Below are 27676 nucleotides of genomic sequence, written 5' to 3' on the forward strand. Positions count from 1 at the left end.
CAACTCAATGTGGACCAAAGACGGTGCTGCCAGCCATACGGCCGTGAAGACACAGAATTACTGCAAGGAGCACATTGATGATTTCTGAGGCAAGACCTTCTAGCCTTCTTTATGTCTTGGTCTCAATCCCATCGAATTCAGAGTGAGGAGTGTCTTATAGAGCAAGGTTGGGAAGACATAACACAGAAATGTGCTGGACCTCAAGGCCGGTATGAAGAAGCAATGGGCGAACATGTCCACCGATTATATTGTGTCAACCCAGGCCAAGTTCCGACCTCGTTTGGAGGCTGTGATAAAGGCTGGAGGTGGCCGTATTGAATAATTCTTGCAAAGATTGATTGCTAAAAAAATTTTCAATAACATTTTTCATTTTAATTTTCTTATAAGAATGATTAAAGTTTTGGTTTTGCTTCTTGATCCGCAAAAATTTCCCTGTCGTACTGGGTACAGTAAGGAGCAAAAAAATATGGAAGGAAATGGTTTATTGGGATTCTAAAATTGGAGATAAAATGGTAAAACAATTGCTTTAAGCACAACATATTGAATATTTTATGAACAAATTATATGATTAATTTAATTTATATACTTGTGATCATTTTATTTGATATTCATAAGGTATCATGTGCTATTAAATAAAGCCATATAAATATCATTTGTCTTTCATTTATGATAAAGAACTCTTGTTATATTATGCAAGTATATCTACGTAATTTAATATCATTTTTATTGAGGAATTAATTTCGTCAACAAAAATTTATAATCATTTGAAAGTCAAAAGATAAACAATTTTACAGTGTGACTTAGTACACAAAGACTATATAGTAAATTTGTTATTGTATCTCTCAACCTTTTCTTCGAAAAGAAAAGAAAAAAAAAAGTACTAAAACTAGTTCTTAGTTAGCTAATTCTTACAAACTTTTAAAGTAACAAGGAGCTGTTCACTGCATAACAAGTGATGTTTTGAGTGTTCAACCAATCAATGTTTTCTGTATCTCATAGCTGTTCGCAGCTTACTTCATAGAATGTCATGACTGTTAAGCTGCTCTCCTCCCAACCATTTTTCACATTGTCAGGATGATCACATTAATTTTTTGTATTGTCTTTAAAATACAGGCGTTTAATATTATTTGAATCTCGCCCATAACTAGTAATAGAAAATCCTGCTGTTTATTAGTATAATAGAACCACAATATAATTAAACAAAAATATGCATTAGAAGTATCGATAAATGAAAGACAGAGCTATAAAAATGCCACGGAGCTCAGTTAAACAGTTCAATACTAGCATAATGGATTCAGAAAGAAATGCGTGACCTCGCACTGCTATGTTAATCCTGTATCAGTCAACGATTTGTTGGAATCGTTGTAAAAGAACGAATTTGAATGCTTGAATAATTTACTCTCTTATTGTGCTAAAAATCTAAATTCAGTCCAGTCGAATATAAATCATATAAACACATATAAATCGATAAACATAAATACATACTTTATTCATTCAATATAAAAATATAAACGAAATACGAGTATTTATAATGAAGAGCTTCATCATATATGGTCTTGCAAATGAATTTAATAGGTATATTCTAGGAATTCCTTTTGTTTGAAAATAGACTGGGAGTTACAATAAAACAAAATTGATGAATAAAAAATTTGGTAACAGTAATGGCTTCATGGAATATTAAATGAATTAATTTTAATAAATATCCTACTATTAACAGAGTAATTAGGGCAGTTACTAAGATGTTTTTTTTTTTTTTTTTTGGGGGGGATGAGATAACTTTTTGACTTTATTCTTTGACAATTTGGACATAATATTTTTAATTGAAGAATTGACATCAATAAATATTGTTGATGTCAAAGATTTTAGAGAAGGAGTGGCACCGGTGCGGAATTTTTTTTTTTTTTTTTTTTATCATTTTTAGATAAAATTAGATAAATCAAATAACCTCTTTTATAAAAAAAAATTGAAACTACAATAAATTTTGAAGAAAAGACGATTTTTTTTTCGATTACTATAAAAATTCTGCAAAGTGAGGGCCAATTACCCTTGTCCGCTATGGTGAGTGCTCCACTAGTGTAGATTAATTCTATAATCGCAGGTCTGAGAGTAAATAGCAATAAGTTATTGGGGGATGACTGTTGTGTTTACTTATTAGTAGTTTGTTTTCTCAAACTCGAGGATAGTGGCGTCACTTTGCGTTTATTATTGTTTTTCACGACAACTTAGTATATATGTACGTACCACTTTGCGAATATTATAGACTTTTTAGAGAAAGTTATGAGAATGCCAGTCGAAAAAATTTAGGATAGCATTTCCGTTGCGTATACTTTGTACAAGAAACCTGCACTTTTTTTAACTTTCCTTTTCTTCTTGACTAACTAAGCAATATTTTTTTTATTAGTTGAGTGGTTATGAAATGAAAGAGAGAAACAATATTTAAAAAGTGTCTTAAAGAGTTAAAGGAACTTTATTTAATAATTACTATTATTCTTAGAATATAAAATATAATTACATCAAGCAAAACCGTTTTTTTCCTTATAAATGTCGTCTAGTTTCTAAAAAAAAGAAAGGGGAAAAAGAATGAATGTTTTATGTACAAGGTGCACAAGCTATCTATGCCAACCAACACTTTGGCATGCTTTCTTTGGTGTTTAGGGAGCTGATTTTTGTTTTTTGAAATAGCGTATTCAAACATGCACCAGTTGGAAAAAAAATGAAATCAATTCTGAATTCGTTGTCTCAAATATTTTGTAAAGGCACGGATACCTCCTTGGAAATCATTCCAGGATCAACTACTAACAATTGGTCGAACTCTGTACCTCAGTGAGACATTCGTTCGCAAGGTTAGGAGGGAATTTTAGCCCTATAAAGGCCCCTCCCCCCACTTACTTCGAAAAATAGTCTCTAATGACACCAAGACAATTTTGACGACTTCATCTCGACGGAATTCAGCCCTCCAAACTCGCTGGATCTGAATTTTATAGATTTTTTTTATAGAACACGATTGAGTGACAAATCAACCGAATCCCCTGCAATACCAAAGAGGAACTCATCAGTCAGATCCAGAAGGATTCCAGGATTTGCCAAGGTGGTGGAGGCCTGCTCGCGATTTTGGCCTTGTAGATAGACTGCAATTGAGACTGGATGCGATTTTATTATGTAAAATAAATTAGAACTCATAAAGCTTTCAGAATTTGGTTTTATTAATTATTTAATGTACTGGTTTGAGAGAAAATTACGTTTGAAAAAAAAAAAAAATCATGTTTGAGGCACAGATAGTTTGTGCACCCTTTATAGTGTGTTCCTTAGAGTCAGGCAACTATTGATTGCCATATACATAAATGTAAATCTGGTGTGTTTTTTAGCTGACCTTTTAATTTTTAATAGGTAGTATAAAAAACGAATTTTATTTTCCTTAACAGTTGTCATTATTATTTAATTCCTGAGTTGTGAACATCCTTTTCTAAATATATTCAATTATAATCAAAAACTGAATGAACTTCATGTGTGCTCATAATCTTTGGGGGCAGTATATCAATCAAATTTATTATTATAAGGAAAGAAAACATGAAGTGATCATACAATACTTTATACTTTTATAATAATAAAATAACTTTATACTTTTATAATAATAAAATAACTTTATATATGAGTTTTGACGCATTATAATTTTGAATGAAGAGGTCGTGGAGGCAATTATCATTAATGTTTACTATTATTATCTATTCACTTATTTAATTTTGTATTGCCCAGATATTATAAAAGAAGTCCTTTATCCATCCGTGATTGAATTAAATCATTCAAATTAGTGTCCAAAAAGGCTCATTGTTATGATGCTTTTGGCTTTTTTCTAAAATAAGGATGATATTTTTCATGGTTAAATAACTAATAAGTATTAAATTCATTTTTTTTTTTTTTAAATAATTAACTTTTAAACATATTACTGTACTGAAATATTTCATCTATCATTTGACATGCTTTATTTATATGTTCATAATCATGGCATCTTTTGATTTAAAAAAATCATAAATTTTTGTCTAGGACTGGGTAAAAATGTATTTGTTCATTTTAAATTGTAGTTTTATGTATGTGCTACAACTTCTATTAATTTAATTTTACTTTCTACGTATTTTTTGAAATACAAAAAGAAATAACATAAAGTATATATGAATCAATTCTCGAATAACCGTATTCATTGTCGAAATGGTACTTTTAGCGTTTGTTTGAAAGAAAAATTATTCAACCAAAATTTTTCATCTATTTATAATCTGACAAAATTACATATGCATAGCATTAACCATCCATGCCATATTTAAAGATTTTAATTGTTACTGATAACTAATAAGTATTAATAGTTAACAAGATCAAGATTCATAACATAACTTTGCCTCCGACAACAGCTGACTCATAATTCCACTACTGCAATGCCATAAGATAAAACTCTACGATGCATAGTGCAATGGGTTAGGATTGGTGTTAGCTTAAAAGTTGTTTGTTTACATAGCCAGGAAAAGAGGTGGGGGAAATACCTTATATTTCAAGCCCAAGACGAGCCTCAACTCCTTGCTCACAAGTGCAAGTCCTTGAATATTTTATGGAGTCTAGTTCAAGTCTTTGAATATTTGTATCTAGTCCAATTTGAGTCTTCAAACTTAATTCCAGTTCATTTCAAGTCTCAAGTCTTTAATTGTGAGATCAAATCGAATCACAAGTCCAAGTTGAGTCGCAAGTTTTGAGTATAAGTCGCGAGCTTTTGCGATAATGAACCAATGTTCTATAATTTATACATTTTTATCATTTTATGTAAATAGTAATAGAAGCCTGCACTACCCGGAGTTAGTAGTTGTCGACGAACAGACACACCTTGCTTTAATAATGTATATTTGATTTATTTAAATAAAAGATAAATAACCCACAACTCCTCAGTGTTACTTTCCATTTTTCATCAGAAGATTCAATACTTACTCATAGATGTCCTCTCCTCCAGAATGAAAAAAATAATGATAACAGGTTTAGAAAATAAAAACATTGTTCAAGTTGTCAACAATAAAAAACTCAACAATATACTTAAGAATTATAACCCTAAAATAAATGTACTCCTTATTTCCTTTTTTTTTTTTTGGTAAAAAATCTTGTCAACCTCAATTTACATTTATTTAAAAGTGTTAATATAAAAATACAATAATCCATTGCTTTTATTTTTTTATCACAATTTTATCTTTATTGAATGTAATGCAAATATACGGATGAGTAAATGTTTTGAATACTGAAACGAATCTTCAGTATAAAGATTTCAAAGATGCAAACCTGATTGAAACAGACATTATGGCTACAAGATAGGAATATCCAGAAACTGAAAGACTATCGTAATTATAAAAATCACTAAATCAAAGTTTTGGAAGTAAAGATATTCTTATCAAACAAAAGCATTTATTTATGATATTTGTACGGATGTGAAAAAAGTAGAAAACATTTTAAAGATTAGAGGAAGAAAAATGGTTGTGCCATTGTTTTTTTATTTTTTTATTATGTTTTTTTAATAAATCATCGTGGTGTTAACATTTCTCTCTTAATAATTAATTTGTTACGAACATCTATCGAAATTTAATAATTATAAAATATAATTCACTATTGCGAATTTATATGTTGAAGGTAACAGTAATTTTTTTTTACTCAAAAATGATATTACTGGCAGCTGATATTAACAAGGGTCTATATTCATTTGGACCATAAGTATCACTCTGCATTCTCCTCGTGCTCTAAGAAATATCCATTCTTAGATATTGGTCATGATACTATTGTTTAACTACTTGTATCTACAAATTGCATCTATATATCCAATTGATTTCTAATGGAAGGATATATATCAATAGAACTTTTCTCTTCAACCAGAAGATCAAGTTGAAAATTATTACCTAAGCCATTAGGAGTTCTCTTAATAGTAATTACATTCCAATCAAGAATATTTTGGTATCATAATCATACCTTCGAGATGACATCCCATGGAGTTAAAATAATAGTATGACCTGCAAGATTTGTTGACATGTATTCCTCCATGTGAGAGGAACGAATCAACGATATCATTATCATTTCTGGATGAAATTCTGGGTTTCAGGCGCTCAGGAATAACATCAAAGATGATAGCTTCATATGACTGACTTATCAGTCATGTACGAGTTCCAAATGCCTAACCATGTTGTTCCTCTTCTACTAATCAGGGTTCCTATGACAACGATAAGTCAGAAGTAGTGTAAAATTACTGCATCGTGAAATCTGCTTCGTAATGATAAGAAGAAACGACATGGAATAATCAAAAAGCGACGTTGCTATGAACACTACGCCCCTGGAAGGCATTTATCCCTGTGGTAATTTTTCTGCCACCTAATTCTAAGAGCTCATAAATGAAGAGCTTACAATTGCTATATGGTTCTTTTATTTCATACTATCAGTTCCTTGTTATTGGCAATAACAAACGGGTACGAATGACTGAATGGAATTTGAAAACCAACTCCGGAGGAGAGTGTTGATGACTGAACACATAAAGGGGTCATATAAAGTGATAATTGAACTTCAATGATACAGGGAAGACTGAAGTCAAGTAGTTTATTAAAGCAGTAGTATAAACTATTAATTATTTATCATTCTTTCTTTAAATTAAACAAAATATCATTATTAATCAGTGTGTGCGGGCAATTTGCTCAAGGAGATTTTGGCAAAAAAGTACAATATAAAAATATATTTAATAAATATTGTTCTCAGTTTACTACCTTAAGATAAATATTATATTATTATTTTGATATACAGAGGTAAATTATTGTTCTTGTGTAGAATACTATTTTTTGTTAATTATAATAGGTGGGGAAAAAGTAATTTCGTATAAATCCAAGGCTCGTTGCTCCACATTAACGATGAAAAGGGTTTCACAGGACGGTACTAGGAAAATTGCCCTGGAGGAAAATTGGCCGTATTTTGTTCAAACTTTATGATGATAAATAGCAAAATATATATATTGTGGTACCTTGACCTTTGACCTTGATATCTCAAAATTTAATGGCTTCTTACTGCCTCTATATAGAAGTAGTGATGTGTTGGTGCTTATTAAAAGAAATCAAAGTTAAACTAAAAAATAACGGTATTTAAACCTCAGACGAAATATCCTTAAGGCAAAATGTCCCGAGGCAAAATAGTTTCAGGGATAAGTACCTAAGGTCCTATTGCCCTAATTAATTTAAATGCACAATTTTTAGGCTTTATTTTTAAATGTTTATTTCTTACCTATTTATATTTGAATCTCTTAAAAACGCCTTTCTGTAATTAAGAATAATAAATAGGTAATGTTTGTTATGTTTTCATGGACCTAATCATACATAGAAAGCATAGCCGGAAATCAATCAATCGTTGTCAATCTTTAAATATGCTCTGACTTACACTCTCCAACATACCCTTAGTGTTAAACTATGTAACACTTTGCATAATCATTCGATTACTTTATATACTCTCTCCATTAGAATGAAAGAATAATGATTGGAGAAAAAAATATATATGTATAAAGTTCCCAAACCTTTTGGACTTCCTTCCGAGTTCTTTAAGACTTTTGATTTGTAAATGGCTCCGACATTGGAAGAGGTCTTAAAAAAATATTTTTTAAAAGGGATTTGTCCAAAAATTCTATGGGTTAAGGAATTTTTACGTTGGTCCTAAAAAGAGGAAAAAATAGTAAATACATCAAGAATTACCGTCCAATCTCTCTACTGAATACATCATTCAAGATTCTTACAGGCATTTTAAATAGAAGAATACAATATGTTTTACCATACATCATCTCTCCTGATCAGAAAGGTTTCATGTCGGGAAGATACTTGGTAGATATTCCGCTGTCAATACAAGATGCAATGTATCACTGTTCGACAGTTAATAAAAAATTTGCAACAATCCTAATAGATTTTGAAAAAGCTTTCGACTGTTTATCTCATAGGTTCATAATCCAACAATTGTACCTAGATGGTTTTCCAGATAAATTCTTAGATAAAATAAAGCTAATCAAAGGTCTGCAAATTAAAAACTGCCTGTTAAAGTCGGAACTGTATGCTGATGACCTTACCTTGTTTCTGGCAGGATCTGAACAAGAAATTGTACAGTCCATCAAAGCTTGGTACGAGACCATTAATACTTTCAAAGATATATTGGGTCTTTCAATAAATCTTAAAAAGACACAAATTATCTCGAATTCTGATCGTGAAATGATAGTTTCCTTCGATTAACTAGACATCACTCGATCAGCTGTTCTACTTGGTGCGGGCATTTCAGCAGATTCATTGGGAGCTACGAAAATAAATGAGGTAAAAATGATTAAATCACTACAAATAAGTGTGATAATTTATAAGAGCATCCCTTTAACTCGATACAAAAGGCTGAAAGTATAGAATATAAATATACTTCCTAGGATCTTCCATTTATTAAGATATACACCCTTTTCCAGTCAAATAAACCAAGAAATAACCTAGATAAGAGATGGTCTAGTATTGGATAACTCAAAACCATATATTTCACAAACCAGAGTACAAGCTTCAGTTCAGGATTAAGGCTTTGGCTCCCCTTGTATTAAATCAGTGTGGAAGTCCTTGAACTTCTCTTAGATTAAAAGGATATTTCCCAATAAAGATTTTTGAGCGATCAACATTAAAAACAGATTTTTGAAAGATACAGGACCTTGTTTTTCTGAGCGGATTGATATGGGTCCGTAAGAACTATTAAAAACAATAATAAAATGTGGACATTAGCTGAAAGAAATAAGATGATCTTGGAACTCGATATTGAATGTAGTTCTTCCTCTACTGGGAAATAATGACCCCACCAACTTTAATGCCAGGATCAATAGTAGGGAAGAGTTCCTCAATGAATATAATATTACCTCAGTTGGTCAGTTTCGGATCCAGGGGGGAAGTAAAAAATTAAAACTATTTATTTGCTTGAGAGCCAGTAAGAGATTACTTGCATCAAAATGTGATGTGACTAAACAGAGTCCCTATGTACATAGCTTTAGAGAGTCTACACAATAAGGATATTCGTGAAGACTTGAGGAAGGGCCCGGAGCACAAGGGGCCAACGAGAATCGTGGAAAGAAGATTGATGAGACTTGGACTCAATATGAAGCTGGCACAGCTGGAGCCATTAGTAATTATGAGGAACCCGTTCATCGACTCACAGCAAAATGGTTGCTGAGGAGCGCTGGTGTCATTGGTGTAAATCGGAGCTGGAGTAGTCTTTCCATCTTCTCCTTTACTGCTCAAAATACTCCCCTTATCTGCATGGTAGAGTGTATGAATCTTGGTGCTAATAATGTGGTCCTGAGTCCTTCTGACTGGCTTATTGCAACATCCCACAAGCACAACGAGGCTTTAAAATTGAGTTTATAATTGTAAAAGTCCAAGGAATTATGTACACAGTGAAGGCTGGTGAAAGAAGAATTCCATCATGTCTTGAGGATCTCGAGCCCCAGCAGATAGACATCCTGAAAAACTTCGAGGATTCCCTCGAAAAAGCAGGGTTCGAGAGGAACTTTAAACTAATAATTATAAGTCTGTTTATCTCAAGTCTTGTTTACGACCGGCTCGCTTCTCCTCCTTTTTTTTTTTTTTTTTTTTTTTTTTTGACTTCTTTCATCATTTTACATTATGCATAACGTTGATAATTTTGGTAAGAATACAAAAGCGTGTGAGGAGAAGAGAAGAAATACTTATGTCATCATTGATTAAATGATATAAATCTTCTTCTATCATGAACGTTATCATTCCCGCCTTTATTATTCAATATTAATATAATATTAGATGCTGATGAGCGATAGAGAACTGAATAAAATGCCTAAAATAACGTCACCTTCTGTCTGGATTTCTGAATATGGAGGCCCAGGAATTTGGAAAATACTTACCTGATGAGAAACAGATGGCTTGTTGGATTTGTTGATATAAATGTGCCTTTAGTCCTCTCTCTAGAATTACACGCCACTCATTATCCTCATCTCATAACAAGAGTATGGATATTCATCGATAAAATCAAATGAACGATGAATACATCAAGTCAGACTTTAACTTTGATCTCACAAAGATTCTTATTGCATGTAATATAATCTTATCCATTGCTAATCATCCTACGTTCAAAAAATTTATGGAGAAATACGCGGGTAAATTCTTCCCTTCCCGAGGAACCATCATTAATTAATGGAGGATATTGGTAATGATGTCATTTTATGGAAATACCCCCATTGTAAATTGTAATGTTAATATAATTTTCTGCATGTTAGGAGTCATCCACACCAAATTACCAAATAAAACTCTGATTTTTATACCATCTAACAGTAAGTATTCATTTTTTTAAATTATAATCATAAAATATAATTCTATTTTAGCTAAAAATATCAAGAATTATGATACACAACTCATTAAATTACAAAATCAACTGGTTAAATGGTCACAGCAACGGTGTAGTAGCTTTGGATGGTTCGTAACTAGTTTGTCTGACACTAGTTTCTTCACTTAAAGACCTGGGTATGATAATTAGGATTTCCAATATTACTCAGTCAATAAATATTACTTTTTTATCCCTTTAGGATTACCTATGGTTGATAAGCTCCAAGAAAAGGTGGTCAGAAAACTCATAAAAGGCAAAAACAACTGCTTAAATGGTCACAACAACGGGGGTAGTTACATTGGGTGTAGCATTATAATTATTATAATTAGCAATTGTGCGTATCCTTCATGATAATAGTATGTTGTTATACAAGCATAAATAACGGGGGGGGGGGATCTTTTTGATACCCTTAATAAGGAGTAATATCGCCGGACATTACAATTATAATTAGCTTTTGCTCTAAATCTTTACGATGGATTTAATTCTTTTTAATTCCTTATAATTTTTTTATGAGTATATTTAATGTCTAATTCCATAATCTTGTCATTTACTTTATTATTAATAATTAGTTAGATCTCATCGGTAGAGATATACATATCTATCCTGTGCACAATTGTATATTGCAACTTCAACATGAAGAAAAAGGGGTGATTATCTTTTTGATTAAACTCCACGTCTGGCTTGTGTTTAGCAACTTAAAGTTATGACATATTTAACTCAATTAATGTCAAAAAAGAAAATATTATTTGGATCAATCTTCTGTATTTATAATTTATTGTTATATGATTAATTTAAAATATGATGAATTGTTTAATTTTGTATATTTAGCATAAATGTATGATGGTTTAGTTTTTAGTATGTAGATTATATTTAATTTAAGCATTTTTTTTACAACTTGGAACTTCAAATATATTTCGAAATACTCTACTTTGTCGTTTCATTAGTTATTATTCTGAGAATAGGTTCATAATGAATTACAATTTCATGGAGTGTGACGTATTCAAATCAAATGTAACGGATAAAAAACGTCGAAGTCAATTATGCGTAGTATATCTTCATTAAACATTTTGCTAATAAATACTTTCGTTATACCCTCAAAAATGATAATAAAGCAGGCCGATGATAATCAAATCAGTATTTTAAACAATGATACGGAGAAAGACTTAAGGTATCAATGATACCTTAAGTCTTTCTCTCTCCCCCCCGCCCCCCTTTTTCCTTGCACGCGTTTTTCTCTACAGAATTATCAACTTTATTTATTCAGTAATACTGTCAGTATGTGTGTTAGTTCTCTGCTGTGTTGGATGAGATTGAGGACAAATAATCAAAGGAGCAAGCTAGAGATGGAATAGGTGAAATGATTGTACGCCTTCTCCTTTTTTTTCTCCCATCTTTGTCCTTTTACTTATAGTAAATAAAAATGGATAAAATATGTATGTACATTAGTACTTAAAAAAATATTTTTACGACTTTAAATTAACAACTGGGAATTGTAAAATCATAACATATTACAAGTAAATCTGTTTAATGTAAATGTATGTATATAAAATAAGAAATAAAAAAAGGTGGCCCTAAGCTATTTGTAGGACGGGGGGGCTCCTTACTAATCCTCTCGATCCATTTCTAAGAAGATTAGATTAATTTAAAAAAGTGCAAGGAAATTATATTATAATAATATTACTCACACTTGAAGGTACTCCCTTGGGGGGGGATGGAACAAACAAACATGTTTAGATATTTGTCATAAATAATATTCAGCAAATTTATAATGTGTTGTTATTCATCATGAAGTTTGCACAAAATACGGGTAATTTTCCTAACTGGCAATTCCTCCATAATGGCAATTTTCTCCAGGGTAGTTTTTCTAGTACCTTTCAAATGTATTGTCTCATCAAAAAAGTGCTATGACCACGGGTTTTGTAGAAAATTATCAATCTTTTAAAGGGATTCTTTGGAAAAAATAATTTACCCTTTTTATACAACTCAGTACTAACAGTCAATCATTACCTTTGCATGAAAAAAAGTCTTAATTTTTAATCAAAAACTAAAAAAATTCCATATAAAAAATATTTGATTTTCACTGATTTTCATAAAAACTCATTCTTGTTCTTAAAAATGGACAAGGATCCTAATTTTCAAAATTTAGAAAATAGTGGCAACGACTAAACCTTATAAGCGTTATAGAGTGCTGGCTATTGCAAGCCAGATTGTGATTTGGGGCCCATACAATTTGTTTTGCATAGGTTTCTGTAATATTCAAGGCGTGTCCTGCGTTCCGGGACTTGAATACTGAGTAATTCATTGAATTTATCAACCTTTTCTCCAAAAAAGAAAAGAAGAGCCTCTTCATGTGTATGTATTAGCAAAAATATAGGTCAAAAGAAGAATTGATACTAGACACTGATGCAGAGATTTGATAAGAATGAAATATAGAAAATTGATCAATACTTAACAAGTATATTACTATCATTCGAGTAAAAATGAACTGATTATACAAAATACACAATTAAAAATAATGTATATGAGAGACCTATATTTGCTGCAGAGATGAAAATAATAAATTAAATATCAACGAATTCAATTCAATTTTTATTAAAAAAATACCATGATTAATTATTTGGAGACACATGGGGATTTTGATGCCGTTTACCCTAAACTTATATGAGATAAGAATAATTGAAGTATTTGTGTTACTACAGAAGATTCTCTTTGGTTTTTGGAACGAGTTTCCAATCATCCTTTATTGAGTAAACTTTTATTAACGCTTTGTTTTTTTCTGTGACTCATCTTCAGGTTGGTCTGGTTTTGACATATCTTCTTTTACATTTTCCTCCTGTGGGAATGCAGGTTTATTGTTCGATTTCCACTAGACGAACGGTTTCTTGAATTGTAATTCTCTCTTCAACTCTTGCAAATCCTAGATAAACACCAACTCGTTTTTTAAAGTGGTTTTTTTCTTTTTTTTTTCAAACTCCCTGTATATGCATTCTTCCTTCCCATGTCCAAATCTGAAATATGTAAAGTAATGAATTTATTGTATATTAGAAATCAATGACTATTATAGATGAACAAAATATTTTTTTGAAGTATTGGTGAGTATCTACAGGCTTGTCTTGAATTAGAGCCACATCAAAAAAGTAAATTACTCACAGACTACGGATACAATATTTATAAAAATTAAAATAAAATGTTTAGTTGTAGCTTTGGTGAGACAAGTCTAGTATTTGTCTCCTGAATCTGACTGGTCATTTTAGAGTTGTAATATTTTAAGAAAATGTTGCTCAATTATCTGGTTTTTGAGGATTTTTCGAGTTGGAATGTATTTTTCACATAAGATGGATCCTATTCAAATCAAAGGAGCATCTTATATATTTTCTTAGTCACTACAAAAATATTCAAAAATTCAGAGTGTTTCCTCTTTTTCCGACTCAAATAAGTTAGAATAATATAAGAAGCAATCCACCATTAAAAGTACAAACAGTCTCCATAGTAAGACTATTTCTTTTTAAAAGCATTTTAAGACCTCACAATCCACTTTAAAGTGTCTAAATATTTTGAAGATATCAAGGGGCAATAATACCTAATAACATCGCCTCCATATTTTCCTCCAGATCCAGAAGTGTTCGGAGCCATCAAAGAGAAGGCAGCAAAATGTGATGATAACAGCTCCTATCTCTTCAGCAGCTAAGGGTTCATAATTTGTAACTTTGCTGGCAATAAGAGTTTAAGAATTCAATGACGCTAATTCCAACACCTTCGTCTTTCCTGCGGATCCCTTTCGTTTTGAAAGCCCAAACAAAATCAGTGCTTTTGGGAGTTTTGATTCTTGGTCATCTAGTCCCTTTATATATAAGGAAATAAATACATATAGAATTCGAACACTGGTACAATCTATGAAAGCGTGTATGGAGGAGTTAAAAGTTCTTCCAGAGTCGTTACATGGAACATTATAAAAAATAAGACTAGTCGAGATTTGAAACTGCGCAGTAAATTCTTTGTCGTCATAAATATATAGTAAGGATTTCTCTATTTTTTATTTAAAGATTTCGGGAGATCTAAAATTTCTATAAAATTTTCACATATCAAAGTAATATTAATCTTAAAATCTCTCCAATATAACATTTTCAAATACCATGGTGTTAGAAGAATGTGGTTTTTAGGAGTCCTAAAAAGTGCAAAACAAAATTTACCCTTCACAAATACCGGTGTACGGTGTTTTGGGAGGTCATTAACACTCAAAGTAGATTTATGTATAGGCATACATTCTAGGAAGCTCGGATTCTCTGTATTGTTAAAAAAATGTTTCTTTGCTATGCTTTGATGAATTATATCTATGGTAGTATCTGAGTCATACGTTGGCGTTCCATACCATAAAACACGATGAGCAACACCCCATAAAAATGAGATTTTCTCGACGGATCCGTTTGATAAAATAGTACCCATCATCATCAGAAGCATGTAAGGAGGAGTACCTGATCCAGTAACTCTCCATTCCAAGAGGGGATTTTTGTTATGTCAATAAAAATATTCTGGTATATTTTGGCGATAATAGAAGATGGTAGAGTTTGCCATTTTTGGTTGACACTTCACTTGATCTAAAAACACTCGAGAGAGACGTATTTATATGAATAATCAAGATATTTGAGTTACAAAGTGTGGGGTTATCATATTGATCCCAGTTTAGTAATGTTAGCAAGATTACCTTTTAAAAAAAGTGAGGGATTTTTATGGGAAATAAACTTGATAAGCCTTGTTAATCAATCAATCTTATTTTGATTTTGTAGCTTATGAGTAATGTAATTACCTGGGAGACACACTTTGTCTAGCACTGTTTTTAAGAAGTACATAATATGTATTCATTCATCGTACTACGTGCTCTGTACTTATATATATTAAACATTCCCTGCCTACAAAAATTGACAGGCCTACGTTTTTATGACTAAATGACGATGGAAGCACCGGTTCCAATGCTATTTGTCATGCTCCCAACTTTAATGCATCAGGTCTCTGGTACCCAACTAAACAATCTCAACATATATTTACATTCCAATCATGAACATTTATTTTAAAAGTAGTTGCTAATAGCTACTAATTGTATGAAGGTATTCTTGGAGGAGAACCTTGTATTTCAAGGGCTATTAGAGAGCCTAGGTGGTAAATGTACTTATACTGCACGTCAAAGTTCTTGAATATTTTCATCAAATACAATTCGAGTTTTCAAATTTCATTCAAGTTATTTACAAGCCAATAAATAATAATTGGGGTTCATAGTGTTAAACAAATTCTTGAGTTAAGTATTCAATTGCTTGTTATTATAAAAAGGATAAACTGTTACCCAATTTGATAATGGAGGGAGGTGATGGATCTCAGATATATAGTAAAAAACTCGGTTCCAGTTCTATTTAATTGAAAATGAACGTAACATACTTATGCATTTCGGCAGAGTACTGTTGCTTCTGCACTGGAGGATAATTGATTAGTGCGGTAATATATTTTATTGAAGTGGGTACGTTACCAAAAAATAATAATTTTGTATTTTTTATATAATAAATGTTATTTAATTTTAGCTGAAAAATGCTACGATGATAAAATTACCTTACCTGGCTGAATATAGACGGAGTCATTTCAATTTTTCTTGGCAAAAAATTAAAACTTGTTATCACCCGGAATCGTCACATTTTTCATGAGTATTTGTTTGTTTAGTCTATTTGAACACTAGAGGGTGCATCGAAATTTTAAAACATGGTCATAAAAAACATATACATATTAATAGTAAATAATTTATCCTGCAGTTGACATTAAGACTATTGCAATTCAGTATGGCATGATAAAATTTGTCCACTTAATAGATAAAAGACTATAGTTTAACTAAGATGTATACAAATATTTCTCATATAAAGCAAAAAGACTCAGAAGTCGAAAAGTATCAAATATATCGGGGACAAATATATAAAGACAGAATATTAATGATGAAATAATGTAGGTATAACTCACAATGGCTATTAATAGATGGGATCTTTGAAAATACGTTAAATATATAATAATACTTAAGCTCTAAATCTAGGAAAACATTATGAAAACTCAATAAACTAATAGTATTCAAATCAATGATAAGAAATGTATTAACAAATAAGAAAATCGCGGAATAACTGTATAAAAGTAGAATGGTAGAATGGTACTTAATCCGATTGTGAGTTTTTTTTGTAGTGCTATGTCTTTAACATGTCCAATTGAAATGTTTGTGTTATATCACTAAAAATTTGAGCTTTATTGGTATAATAATTGATTGTAGTGTTAATAGCAAGACAATCATTTTTGTCAACTCTCAAACTCGACTCTCAAAAGAGAAAATTTAAAAAAACAAATACCTTTTGCATTTTGTATGACCGTAAAATATTAAATGAAGATAATGCTAAAATAACGGATCTTATGAGACGAGATAAATTAAATATGAATACAGGGGCGTCCACAGGGGCAGGGCTGTAGCTTCCAACCCCAATTATAGATTTTTTTTAATAGAAAATATTTCATTATATTTTAAATGTTTAATATTTGAAATTTATTTAGTTTTTCAATTTTTTTTTTCCAAAAATTTAATTTAAATGAATAGCTATGGATGTTTTAAATTTTTTTCAAAAAATCTAATATGTGAAATTTAATTTTTAAAACTTTTTTCCAAAAATTTAAGTTTCTATAAAAAAATTAAAAGATTATTTAATTTTTTTTCTAAAAAATTTAACATTTGAAATATATTTTTTAAAATTTTTTTCCAAAAAATTTAATTTTTGTGAAAAGCTATAATTTTTAAAATTTGTTTCCAAAAGGTTTAATTTTTTCTGAATGGCTACTGATTTTTGAAAATTTTTTGTGAATAGGATTTTCCATTTTAGAAAAAAAAAATGGAGAACCCCCCCCCACAAAAAAAATAAAAATACTGCGGACGCCCCTTGGAGATGAATCTTCTGAATGCATTATATTCTTACCTAAATTAACAGTGATTATAGAATATATTGTCAATTTACATACTCTTGTAAATATATTATGTACTACAATGTAATATTTTAGTTGTAGGATTTTATGTATGTCCCCTCATAAAAACGCAGAGGGTATTTATTTCAAAAACAGAGACAGATAGACTTAAAACATAAAATAAAAGTTGTTCATAATTTCGAAATACGTACCTATGGCTATGTTTAATTCTAACCAGACCAAATTCCTGGACTCTGGAGGGTAAGTTTGTTTTTTGTTAATAAGTTGATTTTTTTTTCATAATACAAGATCGTTTCCCCGTGTATTTGAGTTATTTTAAGATGCACACAAAAAAATTAAAATCCAAAAAACGAATTATTTTACTAAGGGAAAATGTATATTGAATACGAATCAAAAAAGGGAAGGATAGCCAGTTAGTCTTAGTATGTATATTCATTATAATTGAATAAGGAACATATATGTAATTACTATGTTGTCTATCGAAAAGTTTTACTAAATTCTGGATTTATTAAAAGTATTAATAAAATAAGTCGAAATAAAATATATAGGTAATACGGGTAGGTTCTAGTATATATATTTTTGAATTTTGAAATTCAATAATATAAATTATTTTTTCATGTCCCTTTATTTTAAACAAATTATACTATCTTGAATGGAAAAATGACTAATATTGGACAATTAGAAGTGTCTTTGAATAACCAATATTCAAAAATTTGTTTGGAGATATATGTAATAAATTATGTATTTTATGGTTAACATTTTTTTAAATTTTAACATCCATAAAAGAAGATTATAAACTTTCAAATTGGCATAAGATCTATTTTTTACTAGTACGTAAAATAATAAAAAATCATTTATGTTTCTATCAAACTCTGGTAAATATGTGACATGAATATAAATTTTAATAACATGTTTAGAGTTTGTTGGTCTCAACGATGTCTATGGACTTATTTTTGTGTTTTTCATAATAATAAGTCTGATTCTTAGCAATGACAATTTTACAATTAGAAATAAATCATTTATAATATATAATAATATTAAAATATATCAATGAAAAAATGAACATATACAACGCAAAATATGTATCAAAAGCGTGTCGATGACTTAGGATACGATAGATATACAGCAGTTTGTTGATCCATAGAATCACCCTCTCTATGCTTTTGTTCAGAGCATTACCAATATAGGACAAAGCATCAATGATCAAGGCTGGGCATTTTTTTCTTCTTATTTCAATATTTGACAAGCTTTTCATCCTTCATAAAGACAAAGTAAGATAAGGGGTTAATTCTTAATATTTATTACCATAGTAAAACCATTCCTACCTATACACCATTGATAGAAATGGAGTTGGATTGAACATTTGTGTATGTTTATGAAAGAAACAGAGTAATACTGATAATTTTTTGTTGAGTTATAAGTGTAACTCCGCGTTGACCTCAGATTTGAATTAAGGATGTACATCGGAGTAATTCTTGTCAATGTTCTTCCTATATACGGAGTGGGATTTGTGTTAACTTCCATTTCATTTCTCTCAGAGCTGCTCATAGCTAATTCAATACAACGTCACGACAGCTAAGCTGCTTTCCTCTAAAACATTCTTCAAATTCTTGGGGTTATCATGTCAAATTTTGGTTTCTTTTTTAACTTACCGGCGGGACATATCTCATCGTCTAATGAAAACCCTCATTTGTAATCTAAGTAGTCAATCATGGAATTATGAATCGTTTGGTGAAAGATTTTGTCAGAAAATTTCATTTTTTGGTGGTGAAACTTGAAAGAGTCCTCCAAAAGCAATTATCAAGTATGATTCAATTCTGTCGAAGAAAGAGATAATTTTTGTACAGGATTTCCTTTTACTCGTTTCAAATCTAATTTTTAATTTCAGATCGCCTTTATTATTAAGTGTGGAGGAAGGATCTGTTATTAAACCTCATCGAAGGGATACATTTTTTGAGGGAGAATCTATAACATTTGCTCTCTCTTTTATAATTGATTAAAAGTGTTGAAAAAAGTGTTTCTGATTTTATTTCCAGGATGAGTATATGTCTGTGTTTCATTTTTGAATACTTTATTATCAAGGATGTCTCATCCTCCCCATTACATACATATATATATATATATATAGAGAAGAGGATATATGTTTGAAAATGTACCTTCAACCTCAGGAATTATAAAACTTATAAAAACTCTACTTCTTGATATTTATTAATTACATTATATTTAGATATGGGTGAAATGAATCTTCATCAATTATTTTAATAACTAATGATAAATTGGATCACTCGACATAGAGTAATTCGCCTATAAAATAGCATGTTAATTGTTTGAATAAACTTATGAAGTAAACTCATTATTTCTTTTTCAATTCTATAATTATTATTTTTATTTGAAAATCCGATCATGGATTACTCAACATTTATTATCATATTTACAATAAATATTGATACTTGATTGTAAATCAATTCCTAGATTTTAGCCTAATTATTTATCGCTGGAATATTAAGTATTTCATTTTTTCTTGATTGAAAAGACGTTCCTCTTATTTTTTTATTTTATTTTGTGCTACTACAAATCTTTCCATCATAATATTAATTTTTTTTTTTTGATATTAGGAACAAAAAAGAAAAAAACAAATTACTGATTTACTTGGAGTTGAAAAAAATTGTCGATATATAATAGCTCTTTGTCTCTTAAGCTCGTCGTTCTATCCTTATTTTTTATCCGTTTTCCGTGACACCTCATCTCAGTCATTGCCCTTATAATAGTCCGTTGTCTAATTATCCCTTCTGTTTTTAATCTTAAAGAAGATATAGCATTTTTTCTTAAGATAAGGCTTTTTAGTTTTCCATTTGTATATTAAGTTTCTATTTCAAAATCTTCATGTAAACAATGAAGAGACCAATCAATTTTGTTAGAGCTATCAACGGATTTACCATCTATATAAATAATAATAATTGTACATTGAACTCATCAGATATTACTAGAATAAATAGAGAGCATTTTTTACCAGGAATATAATATATCAGTATAGCTGAACTCTATTCATTAAGAATTTCCATGTTTGATTTGTAATGTGTTAGTATTCTTATTATTATGTCAATACTGATCTATCTGTGTTTAAATGATAAGAGTTTTATATTCTAGTTGTCCTTACATATAATCTGTTCCTGTTTATATTATTTCTCTTGTTGCTTAGCGTTATGTATATAATAACTCTTAGTTGATTAAAGTAAGTCTCAGTACGAACAATTATTCTCCCGATATCTCTTTATATTATTCCAATCCAACATAAAGAATTTCCTATTTTATTATCTTTGAGCTTTCCACCAGATGTTTTACCAAGTTGGTAACAAAGAACCACGCAAGTTGAAGGTATATTTTACGTCTAGAAAGAATAATCACTGTCTATGCGAATGATATATATAAAAACGATAATCTAATCTTACTTATTGAATCAAAACAATGATAGTTATAATAGAGAGGTTGGAGGGTTTTAAAATTGAATAATTTGTCAAGACGTAAAACAATCTATGTTTTAGTATTAATATAAATCTATTGAAAAAAGATTAGTTTTCATATATACATGGATTTTTGCCCTTAAGTTACCATAATAAATGTGGGTTTTAGCCAGTGAGCAAAAAATGCTGTTGCATAGTGTAATAGATATAAAAATTAAATACATTAAAAACGTGGTGGAGTTTCTCATGGAAATTTTCCAATTTCTTTCGATTAACTCACGACAAATATAACTGAAATGACTACCTTTATGGGGATTCTTAAACATAAGGGTGTTACAAATCTCTTTACGGTTGAAGATTATTAGGCGAATGCCACTAGAGTCCCCAAATTGCAAACTAACTGCGCGTTTAAAGATGCCTCAGGGATTTAAAGTTCGTTGCTAAACAACGACCATACGCTGTATATGTTTTTCAAATTTACGCTCACGAAAATTTGTACTCTCTTCACATCTCCACATAGTAATAACCTACACTTCTCCTATAATTATATTTATCAATATATTATCTCCACTTCTTCTGGGCCTACTTTATTTAGCAAACACATTTAACATCTGCTTGATTAGATTAAATACTCTTAAGTGTACAATGGGAGGAAAAAGATAGAAACTTGCCGTTCTAGTCTTCACCGGTTACACTAACATCATAGACATGCTCTCGCTCAGCAACAAGAGGATTTGGAGGGTCAAGAAACAATATAAAGCTGGATATAACATTGACTAGAAACCTTGAAGTGGTTTAGCAACTAATCTAACTCCATAAGCTACCCGATATGCTTTTGGAGCCAATACAATAATGACAATAGCTAAGCTGCCCCCCTCCCCGGCCAAAAAATAAATGTCATTGCCAAGTTTATAGTGTCAAGAGCGGTAAAAATTGCTGGTGGTAAATACTTAAAGCTTCAGAAAAGACCATTACTTTGTCAAGTCCAAAAAAAAACTCGTCTCTAGTCCTTTAAATATGTTCTGTATTATCTTAAACATTACGGAAACAGGGTCATTTTCTTCAGTTTCTTCATTTTTCGGGATCTCAAGAGAGAAGCCTGTTTTCTGACCCTCCAAACCGCTTGGGTGCTGATGTTCACGATGTTAATGTACGTTTAATAATAAATGAACTTGAATTTTGAAGTATAATACTCTTATGGAAATTAATTTTAACGCCCCAAGAGTTCAAATTATGTAAGATCAAAGTTAGACACGGTTTAACATGTCTGCCATTTTGTAATATCATATTAAAAGATGCAGTGCTATATACGGGTCAAGTTATTTAATTAGGAAGGAAGATGATTAACACTCTTTAGTCCTATTGAAAGCTAGGTATGCACCAAGTGGTGGAACGAAGACGACGAGAATAATATTTGTCCAAATATGTTAAGCAAGGAATACATTTCTTTTCCCTAGGGGGTGTTGTATAATACACTTTAATACTACTCTATTTTTAGCTATGCATCTTCAATAAATTCATCGTTTCAACATAATTAACAAGTTGAATTATGTGAAGGGGAGAAAAAGTAACATACGTCATGAGTAGAGATCTGAAAATTGTCTAAATCTTCGTGAGTCTAAATAATAATACAAAAATGATATTGATAGGTTTGATAGACGACATATTTGCTGACAGAAATCCCCATACAAAATATATTCCTCCTTTATGTCAAATTGATGTTTTAATTTTCAAAAAAGAGATAAAAAATGAATAAAAGTAGTAATATCTTGCAGGTTATCAGCACGTACTTTAAAAAAATGTTTGCTCATTAGAATTGCAATAATTTTGACATTACCTTTCATGAATAGCAAAGGCAAGACGAGCGCATTCGGTGTGTAAAAATTAACTAATTCCTATTCAATTGTACAAGTTGTAACGTAATGATAGAAAATGATAAAGTGTCTCCATCTGTAGTATTATAAAAATCATCATCTTATGTGAAAGAATCATACTCATAAGACAATAAATCTACTCAAGCTAACTAAAGTTTAACCACTTTGTTTATTGTGTTTATTTCTACATACGTAGTTCTACTATAAAGATCTTGATAACATAAAATTGCTCTACTAAAATAAATAAATCAATATTGAAATATTCAAATAGTAAGAGGTTTACATTAAGTATTCAGTCTTCCCTAGTAAAATAAATCGATTAGTCTTGCATTAATACTTAAGTTTGAGCATTATCTCCAACTTAATGGTAAAATATTGTATATTATCTAAATATTTCTATGCCTAAAAATATGTTCTTTCAAGGATTAATAAGCATAAATCATTATTTTATCGAATTAACAATGAGGAATACATTTTTCTATATATTATAGTTACTAAAATATATGATTTATGGTCTTCATTAGTAAAGTTTAATCCCATTTCTTCCTACATATACTCGGTTGTTTACTTGAATTTCAATCATCCATATTGAAAACTCAAAAAAGTTAGGAAAAAAAAATGGAAACGGAATAATAGAAACTAAACCACACTAAATCATTTAAATATTACAATTAATTTCCTTGAAGTATTTTGCTTGGTAATGAAAAACAATGCTAATCTAGTCAAAAGTGATGATGACTAGCAATGGTTATCATGTTTTATTTTCAAAACAACTAAATTACCAAACTCAAACAAAATTCTTGTTCAAAAGTTCATAACTTTTTTCTTCTATTAGAGACCAGCCTTGAATGGTTCATTTCGTGCTCCATTAAATATGATTTATAAGAGGTTTGGATATACTTAGAAGCAATCCTATTCCAATAATTCCTTAGGGTAGATACAATGTGATCCACAACCTGAAAGTAGTTTTGATGAAATAGTCATAATGATGTCCTTCATTCGGTGTATGTATGTTTACGTCCAAATAGGTTTAAAAACACTATATTTTGTGAATATTATAAAATGATTATTCTATCTACACTATTGCTATTTTAAATGTAGAAGGTTATTCCTTCTATAACTTTTTCTTCCCTAAAAATCATATAATAGGCAGGACTTGTTAACAAAGATCTTAATTGAGTAGTACCATACATATTACTCTCGACTTTATCAAACCACGCAACTTCCATCAAGGCATTGATAAATTATCCATTAACTGAAAAAAAACAACAACAAAAAAACAACTTACGTTAGTTTAAACGTGCTGAATAACTTAAATTGTAGATTGGTTAAAATAATCCCAAGAAATAGTTAACCCCTATCCGAAAAAGAATCCCTAGGATAAGAGAGCTGAGGAATTACTTACTCACTACAAGATTATTTGGAGGGATAGTGATTGTATAGTGGAAATTGCTGCTAATCCCTCTTCACTTCCCCAAATTATATCATTTCGAGGAACTCTAGTCAGATTAAAGTTTGCAGGAAGTAAAATGCAGTGCCAGAATTGTTTTAATTTTGTCCATATAAAACATTATTGTAGTCAAAATAGGGTACGAATCTTTGATTATGAAAGAACATTGAAGATTTTTATCTCAGAGAGAAAAAAACTAAAAACAAGGACAAAAAAAAAAAAAGGAATAAAAATGGTCAGAAGGAAACACCTTCAAATGCGAGGTGATTCCTTTTGAGGAGGATGGTGGAGATAAAAGTTTGCATCAACAAAGCAAAGTTATTAAATAATTTCTTCTGATAAGGATAGCGGAGACAAAATTTCGTCAATAACAAAACGGATTAGAAATAGAGTTGAATTAATTGAGGTTTTAGCGGATGTACAATTAGAGATCGAGAGTTTTAAAGATTGCACTTCTAAAGATAAGACAACTTCTAACGGTGTCAGAGCAGAGGAAAAATCTGATGAACCTGATCAACAGAATCATAATAACATAGTACCGGAAAGATCACTGAAACCCCATATAAATACAGAGAAAATGTTTTTAACTCGAATATGAACCCAATCTGCAGGGAAGAGATATCGTTCTGCATCGGTTAATTCTCCTGAAAGGAAAAAATACCATTAAGGCTCCAAAAACGTTATTAATATTACTTCAAAATTGAAAAATTATCAGGAAAAAAAAATAAGTTATACTATTCAGTTGAAAATCAATGATTTGTTTATAAACTCTATAATGTTCTATGATATTAACAAAATATGGGCATAAGTAAGTTGATTTCTTTAAATGCTCGAAGTGGCAAAGAGCGTAAGTCTTTTCACGCCCTCATGAAGCATTTAATATGAAGGAAACCCGATGGGATATGTCTATAGGATGTAAAAACCGCTTTCGCAACAACGTGTAACTTTTCCTTTCTCATGTGTCTCCCCAGGAATTTTAAAAGTTATTTTACCTGCTAGATAAGAAAAGAGGTGTTTTAACATTTTTAATTAGTTTTCTTTTGCTAATGTCATTATTCTTATTATGTTTGAGGAGGGAACATACAAGTATAAAGTGCATGAGCTCATGAAGAACTGAAGGTCACACTGAGGATATGTAGGGAATTGTTTGTGTAACTCCTTGTAGAAATCAGAGTGGAATTGAGGATCGGCATTTGAGTAAAAAAGTGGGATTTGAGTTTATTTCTCACCCTGTCAAGGATGATTGAAACTGAATTTTTTTTTCTTCCTTAAAAATCCTAAGAAGTTGCATTCTTATACAATATAAATAAACACTATAATTTAATTTAATCCCTCGGACAAAAGATATCATAATAAAAAGCTACATATTTATAATCACATGAAACTATAAAAATCTAAATACAATACTTTCCAATTCCAATGAAAACAACGATAAAGTTATCAAACTAAAAAGAAGAAAAACTGCACACTTTACAAAAATAAGTTTAAAAACAACAACAACCAACCAATTAAGAAAAACTAAGAACCTTTTTGCCGCATTTGAACTTCTTGAATCTTCTTACAATCTTGTGTAGGGTTTTTAAATGAATTGCAGAGTCTGTATCAAGGAAGCAAAATATATCTCCTGCCCATAACCAATCAGTGTTGCCAAAATTGGGAATCTTTATATTGAGCACTCCATACGGGGGGCGGTGGAGGAAATTAGAATTGTTCTGACGTCCTTGTTATACATTTCTTCTTCATTCATTAATTTGTGAGCAATTAGCGCTTTTGCATTTAAAAGAGCATAATTTAAGCCCTTACTTTTGTCTGAACTATTGGTCGCCCGCCCAAATAATAAAATTGACTGTGCAAACTTTTCTTTTATGGCTTTCATATTTAAAATAATATAAGTTTTTAAAATCCTAATAGATGGGCAATCTGCGAATTCATGAATGTAAGAATGATACATTTCCCAACAGTCTTTGCAAGGAGACTCGAAATAAATAACTCAATTTACGATTTGGAGCTGAGCCGTGAATTGTCTACCGTCTGCGATTCGATTCATTGAGCTAAAGATCCTTGTATTAATTGATTTTGGCAAATCCAACTTTTTAAATAACTATAAACAATTTCATCGAACTCCTCTGGAGTAGTTGTTTGCAGACCTCAATAAGGGGAATTTGAATTTTCCACACCGAAATGGACTATTCTCATTGAATCCGTTAATAGTAATTATGTTCCGTTTTAATGCTCAAAGTTTTATTTGTCTTGGGCCAGTTCTTTTAAAAAAATATTGATTTCCACAATTCCACAAATAATATTCACAGTAGAGTCGGAGTGGAATCGAGGATTGACCATTCATAAAATTCTTTACCTAGCACCCCAGGAGGGAGACAAGGCTGAAACATATAAATTAGGGTTGTCAGATTCAAACATCAACCTTCCATAAAAAGAACTAGAAGATATAGACAAGCGCCACTCAGTATTCCAATTTGTTGTAAGGTTTGATAAATTTTAGGTAAAATTCTTGATAAAAGTGTCAGTCCTCCTCCCTTTTGAGATTTAGGCCTTTTTACTGCTTCTATGTAACTTCAATGAAACAACTTTCCTAGCCACTTTTCTTCTCCCTTCATTGCAACTTCTGCTCCTCTGGATAGAGAAGTAGCTTTATACACTACCAATGGAATCAATGGGTTATTGTAAACATCGATTCTTTTTTTGCAGATTGAAGGATCTCCAACCTCTAATTTTCGATTGAATTTTTTGATTCAGGGTCAACCAATTGGAGACAGTCTCACCATTTTTTCCCATACTATACATAGTACTTCAAATTGGTTTTAAAAAGGGCAGCCCATAATTTTTTCTCTTATCAGTGGACACCAACCGCCTAAAGGTAGAATTCGTATTTTTTCTCTATTTATTTTCAGTCCTAATTTCTATCCGAATTTCTTAAAGAAGTTCATGTCTATTTCAATCCTTTTCACTAATTGTTTTACCGACTTTGCTTCAAGCATATTCGTTAAGTCATCTGCATATAAATCAATAACATGTTTGGTATCGTGAAATTGAATTCCAAAGCCTCAATATTTTTAAACGATGGATTTGGACAAGCTTTTTAACGCCAAAATGAATAGTAAAGGACCTGAAGAACATCCTTGGGGACAACTTCTTTTGAAATAAATGAGCTCGTTTTCATTTTCACCTAGCCTCACAAAAGAAGTTCCATTATAAAACATTGCACGAATGGGATTAAAATTTTTTTTGGTAAAAAAACTTATCACTGCTTTAAGAATAAAAGAATGTGATAAGGAGTCAAAGACCTTAATAAAATATATTACAATTATTACTCGAAAATAATTCTTTTTTGTACCGATTCGATTCCAGTCTGAATATTTCGAGAAATATTTTTTTTCTGTGCCAATTTTTCTATTTAAAATAGATTCTATTTTAGAAGCTATGGTACCTGAGAGGATCTTATATGTTTTATTGAGGACGGTGATAGGCCTCCATTA

The 27676-nt window shown here is 30.6% G+C and overlaps 2 long non-coding RNA genes across 2 annotated transcripts; one reads left to right on the forward strand and one right to left on the reverse strand.

The window, feature by feature from the left end:
• Positions 1–6857: 6857 nt before the first annotated feature.
• LOC121128896 (uncharacterized) lies at positions 6858–9626 on the reverse strand. Its single transcript, XR_005868299.2, has 5 exons — positions 8912–9626; positions 8555–8747; positions 8102–8500; positions 7778–8048; positions 6858–7697 (listed from the first exon to the last, which is right to left on the reverse strand). It is a non-coding gene; the product is annotated as an uncharacterized lncRNA (long non-coding RNA).
• Positions 9627–9725: 99 nt separating this feature from the next.
• On the forward strand, positions 9726–10721 carry LOC139907641 (uncharacterized). Its single transcript, XR_011784367.1, has 3 exons — positions 9726–10354; positions 10406–10544; positions 10607–10721. It is a non-coding gene; the product is annotated as an uncharacterized lncRNA (long non-coding RNA).
• Positions 10722–27676: the final 16955 nt, after the last annotated feature.

This window comes from Lepeophtheirus salmonis, chromosome 1 (genome assembly GCF_016086655.4).
Source record: "Lepeophtheirus salmonis chromosome 1, UVic_Lsal_1.4, whole genome shotgun sequence".
Taxonomy (NCBI): Eukaryota; Metazoa; Arthropoda; class Copepoda; order Siphonostomatoida; family Caligidae; genus Lepeophtheirus; species Lepeophtheirus salmonis.